At 39.6% G+C, this 17,757-nt stretch overlaps 1 protein-coding gene across 1 annotated transcript in view; it reads left to right on the forward strand.

Annotated features, from left to right (window-relative positions):
• The window catches only part of CUNH8orf34 (chromosome unknown C8orf34 homolog), a 368,384-nt gene that overhangs the window by 58,596 nt on the left and 292,031 nt on the right, over nucleotides 1-17,757 (forward strand).

Consider the following 17,757-nt stretch of genomic DNA (forward strand, 5'->3'; position numbering starts at 1 on the left):
AAAAAAAAAAAAAAAAAAACAAAGTGAGTAAAATAAACTCTGGCCTATTTTCTTGTTATAAAAAGAATGTTAGAGTTCTTACTGTTGAAAACCCAATTTTTAATTTTCCTGAATCTTTCTGTCTTTTTAGACCAGAAAAAATACCAAAAAGCACAACAACATGTTTGCTTTCGGAGGGAGGAATCAAAAGTATGGGAACATAAAAGCCAAGTTCCCAAATAAAAGGCGCAGGGGAAGGTTTACAGGAAGTATTTTCATTTACAGAGTGGAGAGCTGAGTGTCTGAGGAGGGGTCTGTGGCCCTGAAATGTAAAGCAGGGGTTGGTGTCAGCAGCACAATCACTGCGCCAAAAACCTGCAGGGGAAACAGAGAGGAAACAGATGGGAGGGGTTAACACGGACAGTTGATCTGTTGGTCCACTGGTGGCTTTGGTGTTTTAGTCAATTTAAACATAGTTTCAGTTTTTCTTGCAAGATGGAAGGGTTTGGAATCTTCTAGAGGGGTTGAAGATAGATTGGATTTGTGAATATATGGAAGACTATGAGGCTGACAATATCGATGAGGAACTTGAAGGCTTTTTTATCTGTTGGTGACTGGTGGTGCTGGAATTGCCCTGTGTCTGGTCCTTTTTAGAATGAAACCATGGACCATGCAGATCGGCGAAAGGACAGAGTTTAATGACAGAGAAAAAATTAGATAAGGGGAAAAAATCAACAGAACCTCTGGCAGCAGATGTGGGGGGAACCCAAGTGGGAAGACCCCTTGGGTCCTTTTTGGGGGCTTCATATACTGCCTCCCATTAAGGGGGTCTGGAGAATCATGTCACAAGGGGTCAGGGTCAGGCACACAGAAAACAATTAACAAATGAATGTATTTAGTGAAGAGTGCAGTCCTGACAGTCCCTATCCCAGGCGAGGCTGCAGGGCGTGTGCTTTTCACTCCAGGAGGGCCTGCCCAGGTTGGCTTGTATTTCTCTGAGCCTGCTTGAGTCCAGAGAATGTGGTCTGGAAAGGGCCTGTTTGTCCAGGCCTAGAAAATGGGGGTGTGTGTCCAGCTCTGAACTGGGAACACTGTATCAATGGGGGGCATGCTGGGCTTGTGCTGTGGGTGGGCAGGGAGAAGGAGGTCAACTGGAGCAAGAAGTTAGCAGCTGTCCCAGAAGGAGGGTTCTGCGGAGGCTGGAGTGTGGGGCTGCCTCTGCTTTGTCACCTGAGATCCACTTACTGTGATTGTACCCACATAAATTGAAAAGTGATCACATCTTCTTAAAATATTATCACCTGGAGATCAAGGGCTTTATTTAAAAAAAAAAATTCTAGAATTTCACCAATTTCCATATACCTGGCTGCTTCTGTTTTTTATATTCTTATTGTACTTTTTTCTTGGATTCTTTTTCTATATTTATAGAGTATCTCTTCTGAAAATTTTTTTCAAGTAGGGTATGAAGAAAATAAATTCTTTGAATTTCATTTCCGAAAATATCCTGATCCCCCTCACCCCACTTTTGACTGACAACGGGACATGTTCATAGAACCCTAAGATCGTCTGCCCCACTCTCCACATTCTCGGATCTAAAGGTTTTCCAACACACAGCTTTACTGATGAGAAGTTTCATAGTGGTCAGATTCTTTTTATTCCATAGGTAGCATTTTTCCCCTCTGAAGTCTTTGATTATTTTATTTTTGTCTTTGAACTCATGATGTATCTTTAGGATGTGTTCAGTTATGGTTCTGTTCCTTAGTTCTGAGTTCTTTCAGTCTGTTGCTATGGGTATCTTTACCATTTCGGAAGTGTTCATTTTTTTTTTTTTTTTAATATTCTCATCTGCACTGAGGGCTGTATTCATGTCAAATGTGTCTTAAAAGGATGTTAGGCTTTCCATAGCTCGTTTTCATCTTGATTCAGATTTTCCCTTTCTTTGTATTTTGTTTCATTTATCACTAGATATATTCACCTTTATTTTTTAGATCACAAACATGGCCTTGAATTGATTCTTCAGTCCTTCCATTTCTATTTTAACTTAGTGAGACTATTTGAAATCTCGTGGATTCTACACTGTCCTAAGATTGCTCATTTTTAATGGTGGCAAGTTCCTGTTCTATCAATGCAACATTCATTGCAATGCCACTGAGGATCCCACAACAGCTTGAGTTTTTCTTGGCTTAGGTGCTCTGTTTGTTTATATACTTGCACAATTTTTCCTCAAGTTTCTGTGATTTCTAGTTGTCCATTTTTATACAGTCATGGGTCCCACAATGAGGTTTTGCATATTCGTGTATGATGGTGATACCATAAGATTAAAATGGAGCTGAAGAATTTCTACTGCCTAGTGACGTCATAACCCAATACATTACTCTCGTGTTTGAGGGGTGCTGGTGTGAACAAACCTACTGAGCTGCCAGTCATTTAAAAGTATAGTGTGCATAGTGCATGATTCCTGATAATGATAATAAATGACTGTGCTGGCTTGGCACCTGTAGTTCAGCAGTTAGGGTGTTGGCCACATGCACGGGGGCTAGTGGATTTGAACCTGGCTCGAGCCTGCTAAACAAATAAAACAAACAAACAAAAAAAATCTGGGCATTGTGGCAGGCATCTGTGAGACTCTGCCTCCAATAAATAAGTAAATAAGTAAAAATAAATAAATGACTGTGTTATTCATTTATGTACTTACTATTCTGTAGTTTTATCGTTATTTCAAAGTGTACTCCTTATACTTAAAAAGTTAATGCATAAAACAGCCTTAGACAGATGCTTCAGGAGGTAGTCCAGAGGATGGCATTGTTATCATAGGAGCCGACAGTTTCATGCCTGTTACGGGTCCTGAAGACCTTCCAGTGGGACAAGATGTGGTGGTAGAAGACAGTGACACTATGATCTGATGATCCGATCCTGACCCTGAGTTGACCTAGGCTAATATGTGTGTGTGTCTTAGTTTTTACCAAAAAGTTTAAAAAGTTAAAAAAAAGAAAAAGTTTAAGTAGTGAAAAAGCTTATAGAATGAGGCTACAAAGAAAATACTGTGTACAATTGTATAATATATTTGTTTTAAGCTAAGTGTTATTACAGAAGAGTCAAAGGTATAAACTCTAAAAGTTTATAAATCAAAAAGTTACAATAAGTCAAGTTTAACTTATTACTGAAGAAAGAAAAATGTCTTTTGATAAATTTAGTATAGCTTGTGTGTCCAGTGTTTATAAAGTCTATAACCGTGACACAGTGACATCTGAGGCCTTCCCTTTCACTCACCACTAGCCATTGACATAGCCTGAGCAACTTTCAGTCCTGCAAAATCCATTTATGCTAAGTGCCCTCTACCGGTGTACCATTTTTTATTTTATGCTGTATTTTTACTGTGCTTTTTCTACATTTAGATCTATAAATACTTACCATTGCATTATAGTTGTCAACAGTAATCAATACAGTGACATGCTCTACAAGTGTGAGGCCCAGGATAGACCCACTAGGCTAGACCATCCAGTCTGTGTGAGTACACTATGACTAAACTACCCAATAACACATTTCTCAACGCCTGTCCCCATGATTGAGTGCTGCATGGCTATAAGGGAATGTAAGGTAAGGTTGCTTAGTACAAGTAGCTTGTTTAGGTCCCTCCCTACTTGGATAGATGTCCCATCCGACATCTTCCTTGGCAGGAAAAGCTGGGTGAGTTGGCTAGAGAGGGTAGTAACTGGGCTTCCTTATACAATACAGTTGGCCCTCTGTATCCACAGCTCTGCATCTGTGGATCAAAGATATTTGGAGAAAATACCTCAAAGCAATAAAAAATTACACTCCAATAGAAATACAAATTTCTAAAATACAAATTTTAGAAATACCTCAAAGCAATAAAAAATTACATTACAATAGAAATACAAATTTCTAAAATACAAATTTTAGAAAAGTAAAACAGCTATTTGTAAAACATTTACATCATATTAGATATTACATATAAGTAATCTAGAGATGATTTAAAGTATACAGGAGGATGTGCGTAGATACACACATATTGTTGTTTTGTATGAGGGATTTGAACATCTGCAGACTGTGATATTCATGGAATTCTGGAACCAATCCCTGGCAGATACCAAGGGACCACTGTGTATACAAGGAGAGCCAAAGTGCTAACATTAGGCCATCCTTTCTCTGGGAAAGAGTGCTTCATTGTAGTTCACTTACCTGTCCTCACCTTTTAAGAGTTCATGGTGTCCAGTGCCATTTCATGCTCTACTTTGGTTCTTGGAGTCCAGCACATTCTGGGACTCTCAGGTAGATGGTATCAGAGCAGAGTTCCTTGACCTTCCCATGTGGGCAAAAGCGCCAAATGCCCACAGCATCCTTCTGAAGAGGGAGATGGGTTTCAAATAAACTGCTGCTCAGAATTTAGTCCTTTAATGAATTTTACCAATGGTTTTCCCATGGTCTTGGGGTTTGGGCTTGAATGTTTTTCTAACTCTCTTAGAAAGAACAGAACTTACTTCTGGTGTCTTAGACTATATTCTTCCTCCTTCCTCCCTGGCTCTGGTGTAAACTCTCAGTCTTACACCACCTGCTTCATTCTCTATTCTTACAGAATTTCTCAAAATTTCTTGTCCATGATGGCACCCTTCCCATGTTTTTTGTGCTGTTGTGGTTATGTCCTTTAAATAGTGAATTACCTGTTCATTAACTTTGGGGCATGAGGGAAGTGTTAGTCAACACATAGATGTATAAGTTCATTCCACCACATGGCACAAGAAACCAACATGTATTTAACTTGTTGAACAAATATTACAAGGCCACGTGGCTTCCAATTTAGTATTGAAAAAAAAATTTTGGCCAAATAATATATAAGTGTACACAACATATTTCGTATGTAAAAACAGTCATGAAAACAAGCTGGTAGGATTATTTATTGCCTCAGCAGAAGTTAGATATTACTAAGTGGTTGTGAATCTTTCTAAATCACCTTGTGGCTTACTAGCTTCAGTGAACTCATTTGGACTTGGGGAGGATTTGTTGAAACCGATTATTATTTCTTACTCATTGAGGAATTTTAGTCTTAAGCACATGTCTGTTTTTATCAAAACATAAAACTCTGCAAAACCTTATAAACAAAGTTCAGCACATATCTTTTGTGAGTACAGTAGTCACTGTCAACTAGAAACATCTTACAAGCAACTACTGATGACATCAAGATGTGCTTTGTTACTTTTCATAAACCACAGGGAATCATAGGGAATCTATGATGTCAACATACAGTTTGAGCGGGAGAGAGGGAGATGAGACACTCCCTCCCTCTCCTGAACACAGTCCCCCGTAATAGGACACAGAGCCCAGGGAAGAGAAAGACAAGAGAAGAGCCTCGGGCAGGCTGACTCCAGGCTTGTTTTGTATGAAGAGGGGAATGAGATGGCTGCCAACTGCACTATCATCCCCAGATAGGGACAGAGTGACATAAAGACTTAACGAGCTAGTGCTGAGAAAATGGTTTACCTTTCTGCTAATTGCTAGATCTGCTTCTTTAAAGGAGGTCAGTCGTGATGATTGGCTGCCTGCTTGCTTGCATCAGCTCACGTAGCCACCCTATATATACCTTGAAAATGTTTAGGGCATGGCTGTTCTCTTTGTCCTTTTCTGAGGCTATAGAGTCAGCTGCCAGCTGGCTAATAAAAACTCCATTTCATAATAGGGCTGTGTACATTGGATACTTTTTCTTCCCTTCTTGTGGTATTTTGCTAAGAGGAACATTTTCCACCTCCATCCATGTAAACATGAAGGAGGTAAAGTCTCCATCTTTCTTTATGGCTGCATAGTATTCCATGGTGTACATCTACCCCATGATTGCATTAATGTACACAGCTAAAATAAAAAATAAAAATAAAAATAATAAAAAAAAAATTTAAAAACCCTCCATTTGGATACTTTAATTTGTCTGCGTGGTCTTTTCTTGCCCCACAACAGGTTCACGTAATTCTGCGGTTCTCAAGCTGTGGGTCGTGACCCACAGGAACTGTATTGCATTAGGAACGTTGAGAACCACTGACTTAATTTATATACAGGTTTTGGTCTGTGTCTACTGCTGTGAGCTTTATTTAATGTGCATTTGGGACTTGGTATTGTCTGAACATTTATGTTCCTCCAAAATTCATATATTAAAATCTAGTCACCAGGATAATGATATTAGAAGGTGGTGACCTTTGGGAAGTGGCCAGGTCATGAGGGCAGAGCCCAAATGAACAGGAGGAGTGAATTCCTTTGTAAAGGGCCCTGAGGTAGGTTTTCGTCCCTTTGCCATTGTGTCATGTGAGGACATGTAGAAGGTGCTGCCTCTGAGGAATGGGCCCCCACTGGACACTGAATCTGCTGGGGCCTTGATCTCGGATTTTCCAGTCTTCCCTGTGAGCATTAAATTTCTGCTGTTTATGAGTTGCCCAGTCTGAAGTATTTTTTTTTAAATAGTAGCCAAGTAAGACTAAGACAGGGTATGTGTCTTGTCAGTTACTTTTTAGTACATTGACTTGGTGCTCAGCTTATTTGATATAATTTTTATTTGAAAATGAATATACAAATTTAAATATCAATGTAATATTTGATAATTTCTGATTTTAATAGTAGCACTATAGCTTTTCCTCACTGAGAAAATATCTCTAATATAGAGAAAAGATTACTTAAGTGTTTTATACTGGCTAGATTTAAGAGATATTTTAAAAACAGATCTATCTCTGAGCACTGTGTCCTCAGGTACCTTCACTGGTCCCCATTTTTACTTTTGTCAGCAGACCACTGGGTCTTTGTCCTATGTTCTTCAGTAGGTTTAACTCCTAATCACTGCCACCCTCTCTGATACTACTCTTACATTCATCCTTGCAATTTTTTATATATGTGCAGATGATCTTTCTGACACTGAACTCCCCTGGTCCAGGGATTTCCATCTTACTTCCTGCCTCAGCCGCTCCTCTCGCTGTTACCAATAATTGCACTCTCCAGCGTCTCCCTTTCAAGCATTCTTCTCTCTGACCATCTTCTCTTGTCTTTCTAGGTCTCTGCCTCTCGTACCCCAACCTCACCTATTCTGTGACCCCATTCCACCCCATTTTCTCTTACATGTTACTCTTCCTCCCCCCATAGAGCTTTCCAGAGTATATATTTATTTTATTTATTGATTTCATTATTTTTTTTATCATTTGCTTTCTCCCAAGAATATAAGTCCCCTAAACTCTGAACCATGTCAGTCTTGCTTATTCTGGTATGAAAATGAAAGATAGATCAAGAGAACCTTTGTTCTCTCTATAGTCTAGAGCATATTATCATAAGAAATGAAACTGCAGGTTGGGAACAATTTTTAGCCAGTTTTGGATCCCATAATAGGAGGAATGTATTTTTTGTTTTTTTAGAGACAGAGTCTCACTTTGTCACCCTCGGTAGAGTGCTGTGGAGTCACAGCTTACAGCAACCTCCAGCTCGTGGACTTAGGCGATTCTCCTGTCTCAGCCTCCCAAGTAGCTGGGACCACAGGCACCTGCCACAACACCCAGGTATTTTTTTGTTGCAGTTTGGCCAGGGCTGGGTTCAAACCTTCTGCCCTTGGTATATGGGGCCAGTGCTGTAGTCACTGAGCCACAGGTGCTGCCCAGTATTTTTTTTTTTGTAGGTAATGTGAAGCTGCAGAAGGTTTTTAGTAAGTTTATTCACGTTGTTCATTCATTTTGTTTCTTTTAGCAATTGAGCCAGGAACTGTTCTTTGAATTTGGGAAATAAAGATGTCTGAGGCATGTTTCCTAATCTCGTGAACTCCACAGAGAGCTGCACTGGTAAAATGCAGGATTTCATACAGGGATGAGTGTTGTCTAGATCTGTATCGTAATGTTGCTCAGACTCTTTCATTATGTCAAACTAACTTTGCTTGAGTACATATATGTTTTATATATTTTAAATATATATATTTATAGGGCACATGTTATGTTTTGATACAGGCATACAATGTCATAATCAAAGGGTAAGTAGGGTATCTATCACCCGAAAGATTTATCATCATTTTTCTGCGATAGGAACATTCCAATTACACTCTCTAGTTACTTTAAACTATATCATAGTTTATGTTGACTATAGTCACTGTGTTGTGCTCTCAGATGTTGTTCATTTTATCTATTTATCTAACTATATTTTTGTACCCGTTAGCCATCCCCACTTTATCTCCCCCTCCCTGGTACCTTTCCCAACCTCTGGTAACCATCATTCTACTTTGTCTCCATGAGATCAACTATTTTAACAGTTCCTTCCCACCTATAAATGAGAACATGCAAGATTTGTCTTCTCATGTTTGGCTTATTTCACTTACCACAATGTTCCCCAGTTCCATCCATGGTGCTGCAAATGACAGGATTTCATTCTTTTTTATGGACAAATAATATTTCCTTGTGTTTGCACACCACAATATCTTTATCCATTCGTATGCTGATGAGCCCTCAGGTTGATTCCAAATCTTGGCTATTGTGAATAGTGCTGCAGTAAACATGTGAGGGTGGTACCTTTACAATACAGTGAATTCTTCTTTGGCTGTGCCCCCCACAGTGGGATATCTGGGTCTTAGGGTAGTTCTAGTTTTAGTATTTTGAGGAACCTCCGTAGTGTTCTCCATAGTGACTGTAGTAACTTACATTCCCACCTACAATGTACGGGCGTTCCCCTTTCTCCACATCCTTGCCCGCATCCCTCATTGTCTGTATCTTTGATAAAAGCCATTTTAGCTGGAGAGAGATGTAGTTTTGATTTGTATCCTGAGGGCTATTCTTTTATTCCGTGTGGTTCCTCCTCTGATGACTCCTTCTTTGAAGCCATACTATGTATGTGGCCGGCCTCTGTGATGCCATTTGTCCCTTGTTCCCTCTTCTAATGAACTGCAGTTTTCCAGCATTCATGTGGCTATTGTGAAGCTGTAATGTCCCTCATAGCCTCACTAATTGAGGTACAGTCAGTGCCTCCAGCTGGGCACCTGATCAGTACGTCCACTATGTGGTCTCCCTGAGAATTTTAACATTTGAGACCAAACCATGGACATTAGACAACAGACAGTGATAAAGGACTCTGAAATCTAGAATGAAGAAATCCGACTGGCTGGGAAGAGGAGCAAGATGGTGAGTTCCCACGTTTTCTTTTTATGTTCATATACCTCAAACTGGGAGCCAAAGAGGCACAAACTGGAACCATCAATAGCCATAGGTAAAACAAACAGAGCAAAAGTGAAACAACAAGAATAAAAACTTTCTCTTCGGGTCAAAGACCAGCAAGCTCCTACAGAAACCTAGTAGAGAACCTCAACTCCCACTGTACAACCAGGGCACATGGAGTTTGATCTGCCAGCAGGAGCATCACCAAAGCCTAGAATATCCAGGCCCTGCCGCACAGTCCGGGAATTGGTGGGTGGCGTGATGATCTGGCAGGGCAGCAGCAAAGCCTGAGGCTGGACACATCCTGGCAGCATAAAGTAGACCACCTGCCGGCAGCCTTCCACCTGCAGTGGCTGGAGAAGCAAAAGCCTGTGTCCACCTTCCGTCTGTGAAACGGCACACGGCCACAGAAGGCCAGAGCCCTCTTGTTTTCTCTCTGCCCAGGGTCATTCACTGATATCAGTGGCCCCATATAAACTCTAGGTTCTGATCATTTCCACAGCGGAGTGAGGGGAGTTCCTGCAATACTAGGAGAACCACGCACCCCAGAGTAGCTTTGCAAGAGCATGAATAAGAACCCTGTCATTGGAACGAAAGCCCATGAAAGTACACCAGAATCTATGTGCTGAAGCTGAACAGGGCAACTACTTGCAACAATAATGGATAGGATGGTGTTAAATAGGCTGAAGAGTCTCCTAACAGTAACCAGACTGGCCAAGATATTAACAGAATATGATCAATCAGGAAAACTTAGATGAAAAAAGAACAATCAACTGAAGCCGATATTAGGAAGACTCAGACGTTGAAATAATCAGACAAGGATTTTGAAGCAGCTATCATAACAACGGTTAAATAATTTAAAAATTTCAGCAAATCATATCAATAATGTAGTAAATGAATCGTATACCAAGGCCAAGTGAGATTTACTTTAGACACGTAAAGCTTGTTCAGTATCTGACACTTGGTCATATAATTCAGCATATCAGGCTGAGGAAGGAAAGTCATCGTAGTAACTGATGCAAAAAACCATTGAATAGTACTCGGCAGCCGTCCATGGTAACAAACTAGAAGTACATGTAAAGCAGAGGGGAATGTCCTTAGTCTCATAAATGCATCTATAAAAATCCTACAACTAACATACTTACTGGTGAAAAGCTGAATGCTTTCCCTCTAAGAGTGGGTCTAAGCAGGAATGTTCACTTGTTATTGCTATTAAACGGGAGCTTAATAGCACAGTTTTAGCCACTGTGCTAAGAGTCTGAAAAAATAAAAGGCACACAGATGGAAATAGGAAAAATGAAACTGTTTCTATTTGCATATGACATAATTGTCTATGTACCTGAGACCCCCAAAACTCTTAGGACCAAGAATTAAGTTCAGTAAGGGCTTAGGATAAATGCCGAAGACAGAAATTCAATTGAATTTCCGTATACTGAAAAGAACAAGTGGAAACCTGAATAAAGATATGATTTTACTTAACGACTCCAAAGAAAACAAAATAGTTTGTTATAAAACTAAAAATAAAAAAATGTACTAAATCTCCAAGATGAAAGTAAAAAATGCTGGGTAAAGCATTCGGCATCTCCATAAATAGATGTGGATGCTTAAAACATTTCCATAATAATTTCAGCAAGGTTTTTGGTAGACATAATCAAATGTATTCTATAATTTGTATGAAAAGGGCCTAGAATAGCCAAAACTGTTCTGGAAAAAGAAAAAAGGAAGTGGGGGAAATCACTCTTTCTGAATTTAAAATGTAAGATAAGACGGCAGAAATCAAGGCAGGTTGACGGCGGGGGCAGGAGAGACACATAGATCAATGAAACTAAATAAAGGACCCAGAAGTAGATACATAAAGATGCCAATTAATTTTTGACAAAGGTGTAAAAGTGATTCAGTGAAAGGATAGTCTTTTTTTTTTTTTTAATTTTATTTTAGGTTAATGTGAGGGTACAAATAACCAGGTCACTGTATCTGAATTTGTTATGTAGAGTCCCTGTTGTAGTTGTGTCCTGCAGCCACAAGGTGTACCTCACACCCCTGTGATGTGCCCAGTCAGTGGGAGCACCCTAAACACCCCTCCTCTCCTCTCCCATCTCCCGACTTGAATTGAAATGGGGTTTTCTCCTATATGGGTGTGAATCAGATCGTCTCCGGGCTTCATATTAGTATTGAGTACATTGGAAATTTGCTTTTCCATTTGCTAAGAAGTGTCGGGGTCCCACCCTGGGGACAGGGTCCGCAAAGATCTGTGGAACTGGTGCGACCGACTGAAGAAATATAAAGTTAGAAACGACAATAAAGAAAGAGACAGGAGACAGAATAGAATTTTCAAAGGTGGGAGCTCAGGAGATCGCCGCCTGTTTGTGGGCTCCTGCAAGTGGCCTGGAGTCTTTGTCCCAGTTTTTATAGAAATCTATCTGCCCAGGTGGTAAGCTGGGAGAGAGAACAAAGACACCAGCAGTGTCTCTGAGTGAGCTATCTATCAGCCCCTATTGTTATTATTAACTTTAAGGATTTGAGCAGTTTTGGAGCGTCTGAAACTTGAGCCTTGTGTGGGGAAAGCCTCCTGTCTGGAGTCACACACACAGATTCCTAGGGAGTATTAAGCTCCCCTAGTTCACTGTGGAGTAAAACACCACTGGTGTTAATCTCCACTGAGGAATCTGTGGGAGAGAGGCTTGTCCCTCTCATCACCACCACAGAGGATTTTCCTCTGTGTTAAGGGGTATAAGTCCTTTTGTCCAAATCTCAGTGCTGGAGCTGTTCCCTCGGTCTCGGCCCCAGCCAAACACAAATCTCCACAATGGGTATCTGCTTTGTCTGTATAATGGGCAGGAAATGACCTAGAAGGTGTATCTATTCCAGGTCTTGTCATAACCCCTTTTATGACCATTTCCTTCCTCAGAGTGTTCACAGACTCAGCAGGGGATTGGTGTAAGCTGTACCCCTAGTAGGCCAGAGTTTCAGGAAAGGCCGGAAATATGTTCACTAAGAAATTTAGCAATGGCTGGCTTAAAGGTGAACTAGCTGACTTTTCCTTGTTCTGACTCCTTCAGCTTACTTTTTAATTTCCCCTTTTTCTGGGGATGTTCTCCCCTGCCAAGAATGGGGTCTTTGGTCCCCAACCTTCCTGTAAAGAAGAATGTGTTTCAGCTCCATCCAGGATAATACAAAAGATGTAAAGCCATCACCTTTTTAATGGCTGAATAGTATTCCATGGCATACATGTACCGTAGCTTGTTAATCCTTTCCTGGTTGGTAGGCATTTAGTTTGTTTCCATATCTTGGCGATTATAAATTGAGCTGAGATAAATAGTCTGGTGAAAATGTCTTTATGATAAAATAATTTATTTTCTTCTGAGTAGATGCCTGGTGGTGGGATTGTGGGGTCCAATGGGAGGTCTAATTTGAGTTCTTTGAGGATTCTCCATACTTTTTTCCAAAGAGTGTATATTAGTTTGCAATCCCACCGACAGTGTAAAAGTGATCCCCTCTCTTCATGTCCATGCCAGCATCCAGAACTTTGTAATGTGAGCTAATCTTACTGGGATTAGGTGGTAACTCTCAGGGTGGTTTTGATTTGTATTTTTCTGATGATTAGGGACACTGAGTTTTTTTCATATGCTTGTTAGCCATTTGGCTGTCTTCCTCAGAGAGGATTCTGTTCATGTCTCTTGCCCAGTAATGAAGGGTAGTCTTTTTTTTTTTTTGCAGTTTTTGGCCAGCACTGGGTTTGAACCTGCCACCTCCAGTATATGGGGCCTGCGTTCTACTCCTTTGAGCCACAGGTGCCTCCCAAGAAGGATAGTCTTTTAAATAAATAGTACTGAATAAACAACATTCATAGGAAAAAAATACCTTGACCTTGAACCTTGAACTTTATACCAAAATTAACTCAAAATGGGTCATTGACTTTAACATAAAACATAAAACCATAAAACTTTAAAAGAAAACTTGGAAGAAAATCTTCAGGACGTAGGGCTTGATGCAGAGCTCTTACATATGGCACCAAAAGTATGGCTAATCAAAGAAAAAACTGATAAACAGACCTCATCAAAACAACAAGCTTTGGCTCTATGAAGAATCCTAGTAACAGACAAAAGAGTAAAACTAGAAAATGGGAGAAAATGCAGCATTTTCAAATCACGGGTCTAGCCAGCAGTACCATCTATAATGCATAATGAAGTCTCAAAACTTTGTAAAAAAAGAATCCTTTGAAAATGGGCAAAAGGTAAGTGTAGATGTTTCATTGAAGGAGATACTCAGATAGCAAATAAACACATCACGAGATGTTCAACACTGTTACTCAATAGAGAAATACAACTAAACCTACAGTATCGAACTGCAACTAAAACTTCAGTATCTCTATAAACATACACGAACGGGCCCAATTACCCTACTGCAGATTAGTGGTTCCTTTTGAAAACTAAAAAATTACTGCGCTCTTAGCATAGGGTATAGTAATTGTCCTCTTAGCGTTTATTATAGAGAAATGAAAACACATGAAAGTCTATACACGAATGCTCATAGCAACATTATTCATAATATTCAAAACCCATAGACTAGCCAAATGTCCTACAATGGTTGTTAATGTTTATTAAGTGTTAAACACACTATGGTACATCATACCATTGATTAATAGCAATAAAGAAGAACAAATGGGGCAGCACCTGTGGCTCAAAGGAGTAAGACACCAGCCCCATATACCAGAGGTGGCGGGTTCAAACCCAGCCCTGGCCAAAAAAACTGCAAAAAAAAAAAAAAAAGAACAAATGATAGGCACTAATACTGGGTTGAAATTCAAAGAAATTATGCTTACTATACAAAGCAAATCTCAAAATTTATGTACTTCAAAATATAACATTCTGAAATGACAGAATTACTTGATAATAGAGATGAAGAGATTAGGGGTTTCCAGGGCATAACTATGGGGGTAGAAAATGATGGACGTGACCACAATAGGTGATAGTGTGAGGGAGTCTTGTGATGATGGTACGGTGAATGATCTTGATTGTGGCGATGGTTATATGTGGTTATCCTGCAATAAAATTGACTCAAGCTACGCATATGCACACACAGATTTTCTAAACAGTTTTAACTTTGTTTGCCGATGACTTTCTCTTGAGGTTAACAAGGACACAAGCATTACTTCCTTCTCCAAGAAATGAAGTGAAAAGTAAGTTAGTCCGGAGTCACAAATTTTTGGGCAGAATGCCATGCCGCCTGTATGCTGTGATACTCAGAGCAAGGGATTTTGATCTGTTTAGTTGGCAGAACCTTAGAGGCTCAGTCCACGGGTGGGAAAACACCAGGAATGTTATGTACTATTTGGTATTGTGTGTACACATATGCTTTTGTGTTTGTTTTTGACCAGGGGATTCTATAGCTTCTGTTAAATGAAATGGATCTTTTACTAATAATGTCTCCTATTGCCTAATGACCTATTCTGTGTTTAATAACGAATAATTCTGTGATGAGCTAGCAACTTACTCCTAGTGGACATTAAAATTAAAATGCATTTTGAGATCATCATTGTTACCGGTTAGTACTCATTCTCTGGCTCATTAATCAAGTCAATTTTCTATGTAGTAGCACAAGGTTGTTTATTACTGATATAAAGCCCTAAATTCCAGTAGTCCTTACATTTCACATGCCATAAATAGGCATTTTTTTTTTTTTTTGAGAGTCTCACTCTGTTGCCCTGGGTAGAGTGCTTGGTGTGGCAGCTCACAGCAACCTCAAACTGATGGGCTTGAACAATCCTCTTGCCTCAGCCTACCAAGTAGCTGGGACTACAGGCTCCCAGTAAAGACAGGGGTAGAGAGTTAGTAGAGATGGGATCTGGGTCTTGCTCAGGCTGGTCTCAAACTCCTGAGCTCAAGCAATCCACCTGCCTTGACTTCCCAGAGTGTTAGGTTTGCAGACATGAACCACCAGTCCTAACCCAAATCTAAGGATTTAAATATTCATGTCTGGGAAGGGGGTTTCTGTCAAGTTCAAGTCTTGAAAATTATTCAAGCCCTAGTACTAGTGGATACATGTATTAAACGAGAAGCAGAACAATTCCTCTTATAAATACAATTATTTAAAAATAAGAGTCTTCCCCAATCAGTGTACCAAATATACCCTTTTGCAAATATCAACTGTTATATTTTCATTTTGCTTGTTTCTGAATGTGTCCCTTGTCTTTAATCATATATTCATTATTAGAATATAAGTGTATATAAAACTAGTTACTAGACTGATAATATTTTTAAAATATAGTAGTGATTACTTGGTTTTTGACTATATAATCCATCCTCTAAAGAACATGTAGGAATAGTTCAGTTTATTTTAAAAGAAAAAAATACACCCAGAAACTTTTCATCTAATTTGAAAGGCAAAAATTATTTTAAAAATGTGCATGAGATCTTCAGAGCTGTCAGGATAGAAAGTGTGTGGCTTCAACACCCTATTCCCTGACCTTACTTTGCTTTGAGTTTATTTTTCTTTTCATTTTCTGGAATCCTGTGTGATGTACAATGAGTTCAAATAAAAGATAGTGCATCTTTTTTTTATTTTAAATTAATATGAGGGAACAAATTTTTAGGTTACATTGTTTTCACATCCAAGGTAAATTCAAGTTGTAGGAGAGCCCTCCACCCGGTGAGGGTGTGCTGAAAACCCTGGAATTGTGCACATTAGGGGAGAACCCACCTAATGCCTGCCCTCCTCCTGCCAATCACCCTCCCCTCCCCTTCCCCTCCCTCATTACCCTTCCCCCTTGCTAGACTGTGTCTGTGTTTTATCATTAGTATGAGTGTGCAAGTGTTTATATATTAGCTTATGTTAGTATTGAGTAGAATGGATGCTTTTTTTTACATTCTTGAGATACTTTACTAAGAAGCAAAATCCATAATGTTTTAATTGCATTCCATGGATGTGTAATTGGGGTTTAAATGAGCCCTACGTTGCTTTATAATTACCTTTACACAGAGAATGGCCTCTTTATTTATAACTGTAATAACTGAGAATTTAAGTAGCTGAAATAAATAAAACCTGTGCCAACTGCTGCTTTGCTTACCTTTTTTTTTGAGACAGAGTCTTACTTTGTCATCCTTGGTAGAATGCTGTGGCGTCATAGCTCACAGCAACCTCAAACTCTTGGGCTTAAGCGATTCTCTTGCCTCAGCCTCCCAAGTACCTGGGACTACAGTTGCTCACCACAACACCTGGCTTTTTTATTTTTTAGAGGCAAGGTCTCCCTCTGGCTCAAGCTGGTCTTAAATTCCTGAGCTCAGGCAATCCACCAACCTCGGCCTCCCAGAGTGCTAGGATTACAGGTGTGAGCCACTGCACCCAGCCTACCTATTTCTCAGAATACTACATCTGACTGATGGTATTTTGCATCACAGTGTATTTATTGTAAAATTCCTTTGCTCTTTTTCATTTCAACTCTGTGTTTAATTTGCACATTTTTGAGATATCCTGAATTATTTTATGTGTGTCCTTATGATCAACGTGGGATCTTGTCGTCTACAAAATCCACTTAGCCTCTGCTTAGATAAATCCATGTATTCCTAGACTTAGAAATGTAAAGAAATATCCCCGAGATAATCATAACAGCTCTTATTGAGCTAAAAAATGTGTTAGTTCTTCTTTGTTGGTATAGTAAGGGACTGTAATTATTAATATTCACCTGTGTCAATAAATCACCCATGTGATTATTTAGTCATTCAATAAACATTCAGCACTGTGAACTAGGTAGAGTTCTAGACTCCAGGAGTGAGCTAGAGATCAACAAACCAGGCACGGCCCTACACCCAGAGCTGGGGTGGGGGAGGAGACACAGACAACAAATGGGTGAATAAATATTAAACAAAATGATTCTGGAGAGTGCTATATGCTGCGGACTAAATCAAATAATAAACTCATAAAGCTTTATGAAGATCGTTTAGGGGAAGCTTCTCCAAAAAGGCATCACCAGTGACTGAATGATGACTAGGTAGCCATCTGAACATCAAAAGAAAATCGTGCAAGGCAGAGAAAATAGATGCATCAGCAAATAAAGATGGGCTGGGGAATTTTCAATAATGCTTTCTTTAGCACTCCTGATATCTGATTTTTCAGGGCTGAAAAATCTCTAGTACCGCTGCCTCTCACAGAATCTGAGCTAAAAAATGACAATGGACAGGCTAGAAGTTTAGGCTAAAACCAACAACACGAAATGTGACTGATACGAATGCAAAATGGTGCATGTAAATTCACAGACCCACAGTACGAAGTAGCTTGATAGCTGTTCACGTTTGAAAAATCTGGGGCTTCTAATTGGTAGCAAAATGGATGGTTCTTTACTGTTCCTAACTTGATATAACAATGTGTAGCTATTTCCCTGGGGCTGATTTCTGCCCCACTACGGCATTGTTAGAGCTTCCCCAGAGGGAACATCCTACTTGTGTGTAGAGAACTCACCATGGCTCAGCTCAGAAGGAAGAAAGGAAGGAAGGGAGGGAGGGAGGAGAAAAAGAAAGAGAAAGAGAAAATTACTTCCCAGGGCTTGTTGTAAAAAGAAAATTCTATATTGCTTCGAGACTAAGACAGTTTTTTGTTTCTTTTTTTTTTTTTT

Source organism: Otolemur garnettii, unplaced genomic scaffold (genome assembly GCF_000181295.1).
Source record: "Otolemur garnettii isolate 467f Iridium unplaced genomic scaffold, OtoGar3 scaffold00113, whole genome shotgun sequence".
In the NCBI taxonomy this organism is placed as follows: domain Eukaryota; kingdom Metazoa; phylum Chordata; class Mammalia; order Primates; family Galagidae; genus Otolemur; species Otolemur garnettii.